This window comes from Mytilus edulis, chromosome 1 (assembly GCF_963676685.1).
Source record: "Mytilus edulis chromosome 1, xbMytEdul2.2, whole genome shotgun sequence".
NCBI classification, from domain to species: Eukaryota; Metazoa; Mollusca; class Bivalvia; order Mytilida; family Mytilidae; genus Mytilus; species Mytilus edulis.
The window spans coordinates 37,951,036-37,963,607 of NC_092344.1; positions in this window are offsets into that span (position 1 = coordinate 37,951,036).

Consider the following 12,572-nt stretch of genomic DNA (forward strand, 5'->3'; position numbering starts at 1 on the left):
GTGTGCTGAAAATTCGACATTTTTTGAAAATGACCTATATCAGTCTAATAATTTGGATATAGTAAAAAAAAAAAAGGGGGGGAGCCATAGGGGGTCCGTTAACATGTTAACAACACCTCCATTTTGGCAAAAACAGTTAACAACAAATTTTAAATGCTGATAACAGTTAACACCAACTTTAAAATAAAAGCAAAAGCTATGAAAAGGGGGAACTGTACACCTTCATTGTGTTCAGAACCACTGCAGACTGAAGTCGCAGAAATGCCAAGCTCTTAAGGAATCTTTGATAAAGCTGATCAAGTTTCAGATAACAGCAAACTTGGGTAATCGTGCGATGTAAGAAAGTGAGACAGACATATGGACAGAGTGATTACAACCAATTTAAAAGCTTATAAACATCTTTTAAATCCTGAATCTGAGCTATTGACAGAAGACAAGTTGGTGACTTTACATGTATAAAGCAATCTTTAGAATTTCGAAAATGAGGTCCATGTCCATCAAAGGTTACATTTCCATTATAACTATGTTTTTATGTTTATATTTGTAGTTCTTCACTTTCTGTATTATATATGTTTATATTTGTGTTTACTTGACCCATATGGGTGTATTTGCAAATAAAATTATCATTAACTATAGGAACTATATGGTATGGTGTAGTGGTTAGTGCATTGGACTTCTAACACAAAGGTTCCTGGTTCGATTTCCGTTCCGGGACTTCAGGGACTGAATGTTCGGCTCTCCCTTGACACCATTTGCGAGCATGGTCTTGAGGAAACGATGATAGTCTGTCGGAAGGGGACGATAAATGACTGACCCGTGTTAAGAGAGAGCCATATCTCTTGCACGTTAAAGACACCCTTGTAGATTTCGAAAAAGAGCAGGCTAATGCCGCTACATGGCAGTACTCACACCTGCAAAGTGGAAAGGAATTTATATAAGTTGCAAAACCTGTTTCCCAATCCACTATAAAGATCTATAAATAAATATGTTTAAACTAACTATACTATAGAGCGCGACCATTATTTTTTTTATGGCAGGGGCCCTAATAATATATGGTTGCATCTCGGTGTAATCATACGACTCATAGCTTACATGCTTTTATGAAAAGGAATTGAAAAATTGCAAATCAATAAACCAATGTATCAAACTTCTCTTCCATCTCCAAGTCCCAAGAACTCTGAGCTGATATAGAAAAAGCCTTTGGCCAATCGTGACTTAATTACTCTTCAGAAGTCTAAGACTAGCAAATTTGGCATCAATTTGAGAAAAAAATCATTTTTCAGCCTCTTCTACCAGGCCGCATTTTTCACAACTTCATTCAGTTTTTGAAACTCTATTCAGTTTCTCCTGGTTAATGTAACTTATCAAACATTCTATATCATCTTAATTGTTTTTATTTTGGGACTGACCAGGATTTTAGCTTGGTCAGAAGTGGTCATTCCTATTAACGTGGGGATTAATTATTAATTTGGAGACAGAAATAAACTTCTGTCATAGTCTTGTATTTTTTTTAATATTAATTTTGGTTCATTTATATGTTTCCGAGTTTATTGTGACGTTCATGTTTGGTCGGGTTGTTGTTTCTTTAACACATTCCCCATTTCCATTCTCAATTTTATCAAGGATGTGCTATAGTTAAAGATCTCCAAAGACAGCTACATATATGTTGTTTGTGTCACTCCTTTAAGGAAGCACCGTATAGAAAGAGATGTGATATTACCGTGTGAATATTTAAAATTCATGTAAATGACAGTTAAGATCAGTTCACAGTGAAAAATTCTGTCAAAAACAGGGAACACTTAAAAGTGTCAAGTAACAGATAACAGGGATCCTATTTTCAAAAGAACAGTTAATAACAGTGCAAATTTTAACAAAACAGATAACAGACAATGGGTTGAAAACAGTTAACAGTAAATTGTTATCTCAAATGACAGTTAACAACTTGAACACCTTGAAAAAGGCCAAAACAGAATTTTCATCAAACTTAATCGTGAAAGATCAGACAACGCATTATTTTGATCGTGAACGATAATGCGTGACCAGACTTTATACTAGTAATCCGGAATCAATATTTCTTTTACCATTTGATATACCTGCAACTTGTTAAAGCCTGTAACTATTTTGATAAGAATGAACATTAAAAATATCATTTTTTTAGTTCAACACTTAACCTCGAAAGTAAAAAAAAAAATCAACTTAAAACGTATCTAAAGCAGTTTGAAAAATTCAGCTCTGCGAATTGGTCTAGTACAATTCAGGCAGACCCCCACCAGGGGCGTAGCTAGATGAAACAATGTGCAAGCAACTACCGCCGAGCGGAGCGCGGCGAAAAATTTTTGGGACCCTTTTATACAGAAAAATGTTTTCTCTTCCGGTTTTAGAGGAGCTATATGTAGATAGGACTTATAAAAAAATTTATGAATGTAAATCTTTTAATAAATCTTCTGAATAGAGTAATACATAAACAACACACATTTGTGATACAGAATTTACTCAAAATTGTCCAAAATCTGCTCTTCGGGTCTAGGCAGAAACAAACTTCTCTACTACTTTAATTGTCAATAGTCACACTGAAATGCCGATGAATATGCAGTAATGCTAGTGACTGTCGTCGTTCATTGTTGATCGTACATTTGTTTTCAACATAGGCAAAAAATAATGAGACTTTCCAATACTGTTTTGGCGTGTTTGCAAGGTGATTGGCTCTGGTAGTCTGTCGACCACATCGCCTCGGCATATTTTCAACGATATCGAAGGGTTCTGATAATTCTAATGCCGATTGGTACATCTCATTCCAAACGGATGAACCGTACACTGTAAAATGTGCTCCATAAACTACATATCTTAGACTGAGTATTACAAATTCAAATCTTGTAAAAGATACAAGTTACTGTCCGATTTTGTCATAATCTCCAATAATTTATTTGGAAACCAAATGCCGTAATTTAATGATATTTCATCAATTAAAAGAGTGACAACATAGGTGTTTCCTTTAGCATTCAATCTATATATAAACTTTTATTTTGCCATTTTTTTTTGCATGCCGAATCGATGTGCACGCACCTGCGTGTTAGCGTATAGGGAGCTACGCGCCTGCGCCACTATTTACTCAATTATATGGGTATGTCACGTTTAAACTAAAATGTTAACCATCAACCAAAAACTTATAGCAAATAAAGCATCTTTCATGAACAATTTGAGATTGAACGATAAGCGATATTTTGTGCAACAGTACTTTCTTGAGTTCTATGTATCTTTATATACAACGTAGCAGATGTGGATTGATTTCCAATGAGATAACTATATACTACAGACTAAAGAATACCAGAGCGCAAATGCTGAAATGTCGTCTCGTCTGCTTTACTTATGATAGTATATTTGTTGAACGTCTGTAATATAAAGGGTTTTACTGGAAGTGTCAAATACGCTTACGATTGTCAATGGTTCATAAAATGAGGTCAAGGTAAGATGAACCATGCCATACAGATCTCACAGTACCGTAGAAAATGATAAATGTAAAAGTCATGTTTGACCTATTAACTAATCTAATGCTCTCATTTCCAACATTACTTGGCAAATATATATTTCGGGAATCTTATAGTAAACAGGAGTGTTGTATTTGTTGTATTTGTATACTGACGTTGGGCATTTGACTTCTTAGGCAAATGTGATATTTTCTGAAGTTATCAAATATTTTGTGATGCTCGTATACTTCCGTCGGGGGACACACCAATGATATCACGACTTCCATTTTTCACAATTCTTATACCTTTTTCGTAGTAATCTTAATTTAGAAAATATGATGGCAAAACTTTTATTTCATTTTCAGATCCATGTTTAATTGCTTTTTTCTGTATATCATTTGCTTCGGGTTGCTCTTTGCTGACCTATTGCTTCCGAAAAAGGCTTATTGTTTTTTTGTTAATCCATCAAGGCCAAGTGCTTGGTGTGTTTTGTTTCCTGACACTTTAAATGAGCCTCTGATTTCTTCCCATTTCTTGGTTCTTTGTTTTATAAAGTGTGTAGAGGTCTCTTTGTCTTCACTTAGAATGTATTTCAACAAATTGTAATCTTTGAAAGCGAAAAACGATAATCATGCAGACAAATCAATTTTATTGTAAATGTCCATGTTGTATTCGTTAGATTCGTTAAACTGTGAAATAGCATTTAGGATACAATTGTGCTTTAAGTGTATCCGAAATTACAACCTTTGCCCTGTATATATTTGTTTTTATCACATACGTAGGAGTAGTTTTTTCTAATTTCCTTCTGATCTTTCAATATGAATTTACCGAGTGTGTAAGTTTGTTTGCTAATTAGTTTGGCTTAGAACCGAGTCGTCGAAATGTTTTTATACGATCATAAATCCATTATCTGTTTATACATGGTTTGAAATTCTTTTTCTGAAAATATTAATACTTTGTAATGCTTAAATTTATTGAGGATCTTAGCCAATCTAGTTTTTATCAATGACAATAACAAATATTAATTATCATATAATTATAGAATAATTTTTTACGTCTTCGTAGCATCAGATCTTTCACGATCTTCAAAAAGCGGTACGTGATCTTTCACGATCAGAAAAATAAATTTTCTGTAAATATTTCTTTTTTTTGCTAAGTTTCAGATTCTATTTATACAAAATAACTATGAGAACTATATGATTCATTCAAATGGGATGTCCTTAATCGGATAAAAGTAGTTTCGAATTTGTGAAAAAAATGTTTTGTTTACATTTTTTATGTCATTGAAATGTCGAGAAGCAATCTGCCTTTGTTGTTTAGTAAAAACTATGTACATGTACTTTTAAAACTGGATTTTCTCAGATATTGATCATAATGTTGAACCATTTTGACAGACAGTTTTATTTTGTTGTAAATTTGTCTGTGTAATTAATTAAATAAGATTATTTATTGACCTTTCATATGTCTTCTCGATTAATGTTTTTCACGATCCGGTACCAGAGCTTTCACGATCGTCTAGCAATAATTGACCACGTTAGATATTCTTTCACGATCATTTCTCTCGTTAAACTGAATGACACCCGTGTTTGAGGCATAAAACATGGAGAAATACATTAGGAAGTGGTATAAAAAACCAGATGCTCCACAGGGCACAGCTTTATACGAACACAGAGGTTGAACCCTGAACGGTTGGGCCAAGTATGGACACAACATTCAAGCTGGATTCAGCTCAAAACTCCCAAAATCAATCCCAACCTTCCTTTTATGGTCATAAACCTTGTGTTTAAATTTCATAGATTTCTATTTACTTATACATGTACTAAAGTTATGGTGCAAAAACCAAGAAAAATGCTTATTTAGGCCCCTTTTGGCCCCTAATTCCTAAACTGTTGGGATCTCAACTCCCAAAATCAATCCCAACCTTCCTTTTGTGGTCATAAACCTTGTGTTTAAATTTCAATGATTTCTATTTACTTATACTAAAGTTATTGTGCAAAAACCAAGAATAATGCTTATTTGGGCCCTTTTTTGGCCCCTTATTCCTAAACTGTTGGAACCAAAACACCCAAAATCAATCCCAACCTTTTTTTTGTGGTCATAAACCGTGTGTCAAAATATCATTTGTTTCTATTTACTTAAACTAAAGTTAATATAGTGCGAAAATCTAGAAAATGCTTATTTGGGCTCTTTTTGGCCCCTAATTCCTAAACTGTTGGGACCAAAACTTCCATAATCAATCCCAACCTTCCTTTTATGGTCATAAACCTTGTGTTTAAATTTTATAGATTGCTATTTACTTAAACTAAAGTTATAGTACGAAATCCAAAAGTATTCGGACGACGAAGACGACGATGCTGACGCCAACGTGATACCAATATACGACCAAAATTTTTTCAATTTTTGCGGTCGTATAAAAATTGGCAGGTAACACACTGTCCACACTAGGGACTACATTTGTGGACAATGAAAAACGACAATTGAGGTCTCACACCAGATGAGACAGCAACCAAAACTACAAAAAAACTAAAAGCTGTCTCTGAAGTTGGTTATTTCCTTCTTGAAGTGTAGAAATGTGTTTTAGCTACGACTAGTGTATTCACAATTAAATATTTTCTGGTCATTTTTATGGAAGTGTGTGAATGCAGGATATAACTCTCTTTACGATATAACCGAAACATCACCATAGACTAAATATATACCAGAGAAAGACATATATGTAATTCCTGTGTTATTCTTTGGTGGATACTCAAATAAAATTCAGTAACATGTGTAATATAAAGACATTTAAGTTCTTTTTTATGAAATAAACCAAACGTTTAATAACTAATTTTTGAAACTGCTAAAAACTCAAATCTCCACACTTAGTAGAGTTCTGCATGTTGATTAAGACTATGTTAACCTGTAGAAATCTATATTTTGACATTGACATAGACCCCACATTTCTTTACTCATACATCTTCATAACAGTGATGGTAAGAGGAACATTGTCTAAATGCAAGTAAACAGCATTGTGCTATAATACAAGAAGCTATAATGGTGAATAAAATGCTTCGCTGAGTGCAGCCTGATACAGCTGCAGAGGTCGAACCCTGAACAGTTGGGGCAATTTTGGACACACTCTTCAAGCTTGATACTGTCTGAATTTGTGATCAAATTTTTGACATAATATAGGTTTCTGACACAAAATAAATGTAGTCAAAGATCTTACAAATCTATTGTGCAATACTGTGCAATTGAAGACTTTTTCTTGAAACTTTTCAAAAATTCGAAATTTGAAAAATTAAACCCCCCTCCAACATTTTGAAACCCCCTTTGGAGCAATAACCCCAAAACTCAATCCCAGCATTTCCTTGTAAGTATGGAACCTTGTAGTACAATTTTAGAGAGATCCATACACTTAAACACATGTTATTGTCTGGACACTAGAAAATAAAATTGAGAATGGAAATGGGGAATGTGCCAAAGAGACAACCAGACCATAGAAAAAAACAACAGCAGAAGGTCACCAACAGGTCTTCAATGTAGCGAGAAATTTCCGCACTTGGAGGCGTCCTTCAACTGGCCCCTAAACAAATATATACTAGTTCAGTGATAATGAACGCCATACTAATTTCCAAATTGTACACAAGAAACTAAAATTAAAATAATACAAGACTAACGAAGGCCAGAGGCTCCTGACTTGGGGCAGGCGCAAAAAGCGGCGGGGTTAAATGCTTGTTTTGACCCCTCATTCCTAAATGTTTTCGGCAATTAACCCCAAACTCAATCCTAGCCTTCTCTTTGTGATATGGAACCTTGTGGTACAATGTCAGAGAGATCTTTACACTTACACACAAGTAATTGCCTAGAAATAAGAAAAATGCTTGTTTTTTGCCCCCTTTTCTGTCCTTAATTCATACCGTTGGCCCCATAACCCCTTAAATGAATCCCAACCTTCTACTTGTGGTATTAAACATTGTGGAACAATTCAGAGCAATCGAAATACTAATTCACAAGTTATTACCCTGAAACCTAGAAAAATGCTTGTTTTGGGCCCCTAATTCCTAAACAATTGGGACCATCACCCCCAAAACCTTCCTTTTGTGGGATTGAACCTTCTAAAAAAATTTAATAGATAATTTGTCAGGAAACCAATATGTCTTCGGACGAGTTGACCACCACATCATACCATTATAGTAATAAGATCCCAAATTTGTTTGTGGTTGTATAAAAATCATTAATATACATAGTAATTATAGTAATATACATAATTTTAACTATAGATTTCTGGCAAATAGACTCCAAACTTCAAAACTTGACATAGTATGTATGAGTATTTACTAGTATATATTCATCAAAGAAACTAATGTTTGCACCTGTCCTAAGTCAGGAATCTGATGTACAGTAGTTGTCGTTTGATTATGTAATTTATACGTGTTTCTTGTTTCTCGGTTATTTATATAGATTAGACCGTTGGTTTTCCCGTTTGAATGGTTTTACATTAAACAGGCTATTATTTGAACTTGGAATTATTTTTAATTATGGAATTCGCATAATTTCTTGTGTTTAAAATTTTTTATAAATTCCATGTTTATTTTGTATTATGATCTTTTGAGTGGTTAATAACACTTTCCGTACAATGTATTTTGGTTAGATAGTGTTGTGCGCTGCACAGTACATTCTATTGAAAATATACTATTTTCTTTGTAATAGATAGTGTTGTGCGCAGCACAGAACATTTCAGTACAGAATAATCATGGAATTTATTAAGAATTTTAATAACAAGAAATCAAGCAAATTCCATAGTTAATAATAATTCCAAGTTCAAATAATAGCCTGTTTCTAGTAATTTTGGGGCCCTTCATAGCTTGTTGTTCGGTGTGAGCCAAGGCTCTGTGTTGAAGGCCGTACATTGACCTATAATGGTTTACTTTTTTTTTAAATTGTTATTTGGATGGAGAGTTGTCTCATTGGCACTCACACCACATCTTTCTATATCTTTTAACAATCAATAGGCCACTTTTGAGTTATTTCCTTCAAATATGCAAGCCTTCATGATGTCATTTATGAGATAGAGGGGACCACCTGTATCTCTGCACTATCAAAGTTCATCAACCTACCATATGGTGGTTATTATGCAGGATAAATTTTCCCACCCTTTGCTCAACATGTTAAGGAAGTGAGGATGCCCCTTTAAACGCACAAATAATGTTCTATTAAGTAACAAACTTGAAAGTGGTCTATTTATGACAAATCAACTACCTGCAGCAGTTTATTATCAAAAATAATATATATATATACAAACAATTAAAACATCTTAACAATAAAAACATTGTACTAAGAAACTAAAAAATCACAACAATTTTATACATTATTGCACAGCCTAGATATGTTACAAAACAAAGCAAAGTCATTTGCAATCTAATTAAAACCGATCTCTCATCGATCCCGTTTTCTGATATGTCGCATGGGAGTACGCGACATATCAGAAAATGGGAGCGATGAGAAATCGGTTTTTAATTAGATTGAGTAATTTGGTTTTCTTTATTAATGTATATGAAACACTATATGTACAAATATATATAAGGGAAACAGTATATGTGTACAAATAACACCCTGCTCATCTTGCATTATCAAATTTTTCATTGAACAATGAAATCTTGGTCAAAATCCTCATATGGCTTATAACAGTAAGTGAACAAGTATACTTTACAGTTTTAAGTAGATGTGACCTCAAACTTTCATAAATGATGCAGAAAAGACAGACAAACTGACAGATACACACGAACCCTTAATGTTCCTCTCTTATTGAATGCTGGTTTAAAAAATATATGAATATCTTAAAATGATTTAAGATATCATCTATGTAGTCTAGATTCTAAACATAGATTATAGAACATATGAACATGACAATTTATTAAAAACCAACTCTTTTAGGTTTTATCAATAATCATGTATCTTTTATGTTAAACCAGATGCTCTGCAGGGCATAGCTTTATACAACCGCGGAGTTCGAACCCTGAACAGTTGGGCAAGTATGGACACAACATTCAAGCTTGATACAGATATGAATTTGGATTGTGATTGAATAGTTGACACAACATAGGTTTCTGACACAGAATGAATGTGGTCTAAGAACTTAAACTTAAAAACTTAAAAATTTTAAATTGGACATTTACCTATTATGGTCCAATATTCAAAATCTAAATACATGGTTAGATTCAGCATATCAAAGAACCCCAAGGATTCTATTTTTGTTGAAATCAAACAAAGTTTAATTTTGGACCCTGATTTGGACCAGCTAGAAAACTGGGCCCATAATAAAAAATCTAAGTATATGTTTAGATTCAGCATATCAAAGAACCCCAAAGATTCTATTTTTGTTGAAATCAAACAAAGTTTAATTTTGGACCCCGATTTGGACCAGCTAGAAAACTGGGCCCATAATCATAAATCTAAGTACATGTTTAGATTCAGCATATCAAAGAACCCCAAGAATTCAATTTTTGTTAAAATCAAACTAAGTTTAATTTTGGACCCTTTGAACCTTAATGTAGACCAATTAATTATTTGAAAACGGGACTAAAAATTAAGAATCTAGATACACAGTTAGATTCGACTTATCACAGAACCCAAATTATTCAATTTTTGATGAAATCAATCAAAGTTTAATTTTTTGCCCTTTGGGCCCCTAATTCCTAAACTGTTAGGACCAAAACTCCCAAAATCGATCCCAACCTTCCTTTTATGGTCATAAACCATGTGTAGATTTTTATTTACTTATACTAAAGTTATGGCGCGAAAACCAAAAAAAAATGCTTATTTGCATGGGCCTCTTTTGGCCCCTAATTCCTAAACTGTTGGGACCAAAACTTCCAAAATCAATCCCAACCTTCCTTTTGTGTTCATAAACCTTGTGTTTAAATTTCATAGATTTCTATTTACTTATACTAAAGTTATTGTGCGAAATCCAAGAAAATTGCTTATTTGGGTCCTTTTTTGGCCCCTAATTCCTAAACTGTTGGGTCCAAAACTCCCAAAATCAATCCCAACCTTCCTTTTGTGGTCATAAACCTTGTGTTTTAATTTCATAGATTTCTATTTACTTAAACTAAAATTATAGTGCGAAAACCAATGTGTTTTCGGACAAAAAGACAACAAAGCCATATGAATATACTAACGCAAAATTTTTTTGCGGTCGTATAAAAATGAAAGCCATACTTATTTTTTTAATGTTAAAGTGAACTAAATGTCCAAAAATGTAAAATTATATCACAGAAAGAAAAAAAAATCCATTTAAATTTTTGTATAGGGCACACAATCTTTTTAAAAAGACAAGAAAGATAATCTTTACTGTTGCCTTAAAATTACTATTTTTTAAAGTATATTACAAACAAAAATGGTACTGGAAATTCTGAGTACTTCCAATTTTAATCTCAACTGCTTAAGTTATTGCCAATTTGAGAAATAATAAGCTTCAATATTAATGAATATAATAATATAACTGACTTTATTTATAGAGGGTGAGTAAATTAACATTCAGTTAACAGCTACCTTGAGGCACTCACAAACTAGAGGCTCTTAAGAGCCTGTGTCGCTCACCTTGGTTTATGTGCATATTAAACAAAGGAAACAGATGGATTCATCACAAAATTATGTTTTGGTGATGGTGATGTGTTTGTAGATCATACTTTACTGATCATTTTTGTTACTTACAATTTTCTCTATCTGTAATGAACTTGGCCTTTTAGTTACAGAGGAAAAAACTTTGTAAAAACTTACCAAAATTTACCAAATTAATGAAAAATGTTAAAAAATGACTATAAAGGGCAATAACTCCTTAAGGGGTCAACTGACCATTTTGGTAATGTTGACTTATTTGTAGATCTTAATTTGCTGAACATTATTGCTGTTTACAATTTATCTCTATCTATAATAGTATTCAAGATAATAACCAAAAACGGCCAAATTTCTTTAAAAATTACCCATTTAGAGGGGCAGCAACCCAACAACCAGTTGTCCAATTCATCTGAAAATTTCAGGGCAGATAGATATTTACTAGATAAACAAGTTAACCCCTTGTTAGATTTGCTTTAAATGCTTTGGTTTCAGAGTTATAAGCCAAAATCTACATTTTACCCCTACATTCTATTTTTAGCCATGGCGGCCATCTTTGTTGGTTGGCTGTGTCACCGCACACAGTTTTTAAACTAGATACCCTAATTATGATTTTGGCTAAGTTTTGTTAAATTTGGTCCAGTAGTTTCAGAGGAGAAGATTTTTGTAAAAGATAACAAAAATTTATGAAAAATTGCTAAAAAATGACTATTAAGGGCAATAACTCCTTAAGGGGTCAACTGATCATTTTGATCACTTGACTTATTTGTAGATCTTACTTTGATGAACATAATTGCTGTTTGAAGTTTATCTCTATCTATAATAATTTTCAAGATAATAACTGAAAACGGACAAAATTTCCTTAAAATTACCAATTCAGTGGCAGCAACCCAACAACCCATAGTCTGATTCATCTGAAAATTTGAGGGCAGATAGATCTTGACCTAATAAACGATTTAAGCCTAACAGATTTGCTCTAAATGCTGTGGTTTCAGAGTTATAAGCCAAAATCTACATTTTACCCCTATGTTCTATTTTTAGCCATGGCGGCCATCTTGATTATTTTGGCGGGTCGCCGCACACAATTTTTAAACTCGATACCTTAATTATGATTTTGGCTAAGTTTCATTAAATTTGGTCTAGTAGTTTCAGAGAAGAAGATTTTTGTAAAAGATAACAAAAATTTATGAAAAATTGGTAAAAAATGACTGTTAAGGGCAATAACTCCTCAAGGGGTCAACTGACCATTTTGATCATGTTGACTTATTTGTAGATCTTACTTTGCTGAACATAATTGCTGCTTACAGTTTATCTCTATCTATAATAATCTTATAGATAATAACCGAAAACGGACAAAATTTCCTTAAAATTACCAATTCAGGGGCAGCAACCCAACAACCCATTGTCTGATTCATCTGAAAATTTCAGGGCAGATAGATCTTGACCTAATAAACAATTTTACCCCATGTCAGATTTGTTCTAAATGCTTTGGTTTCAGAGTTATAAGCCAAA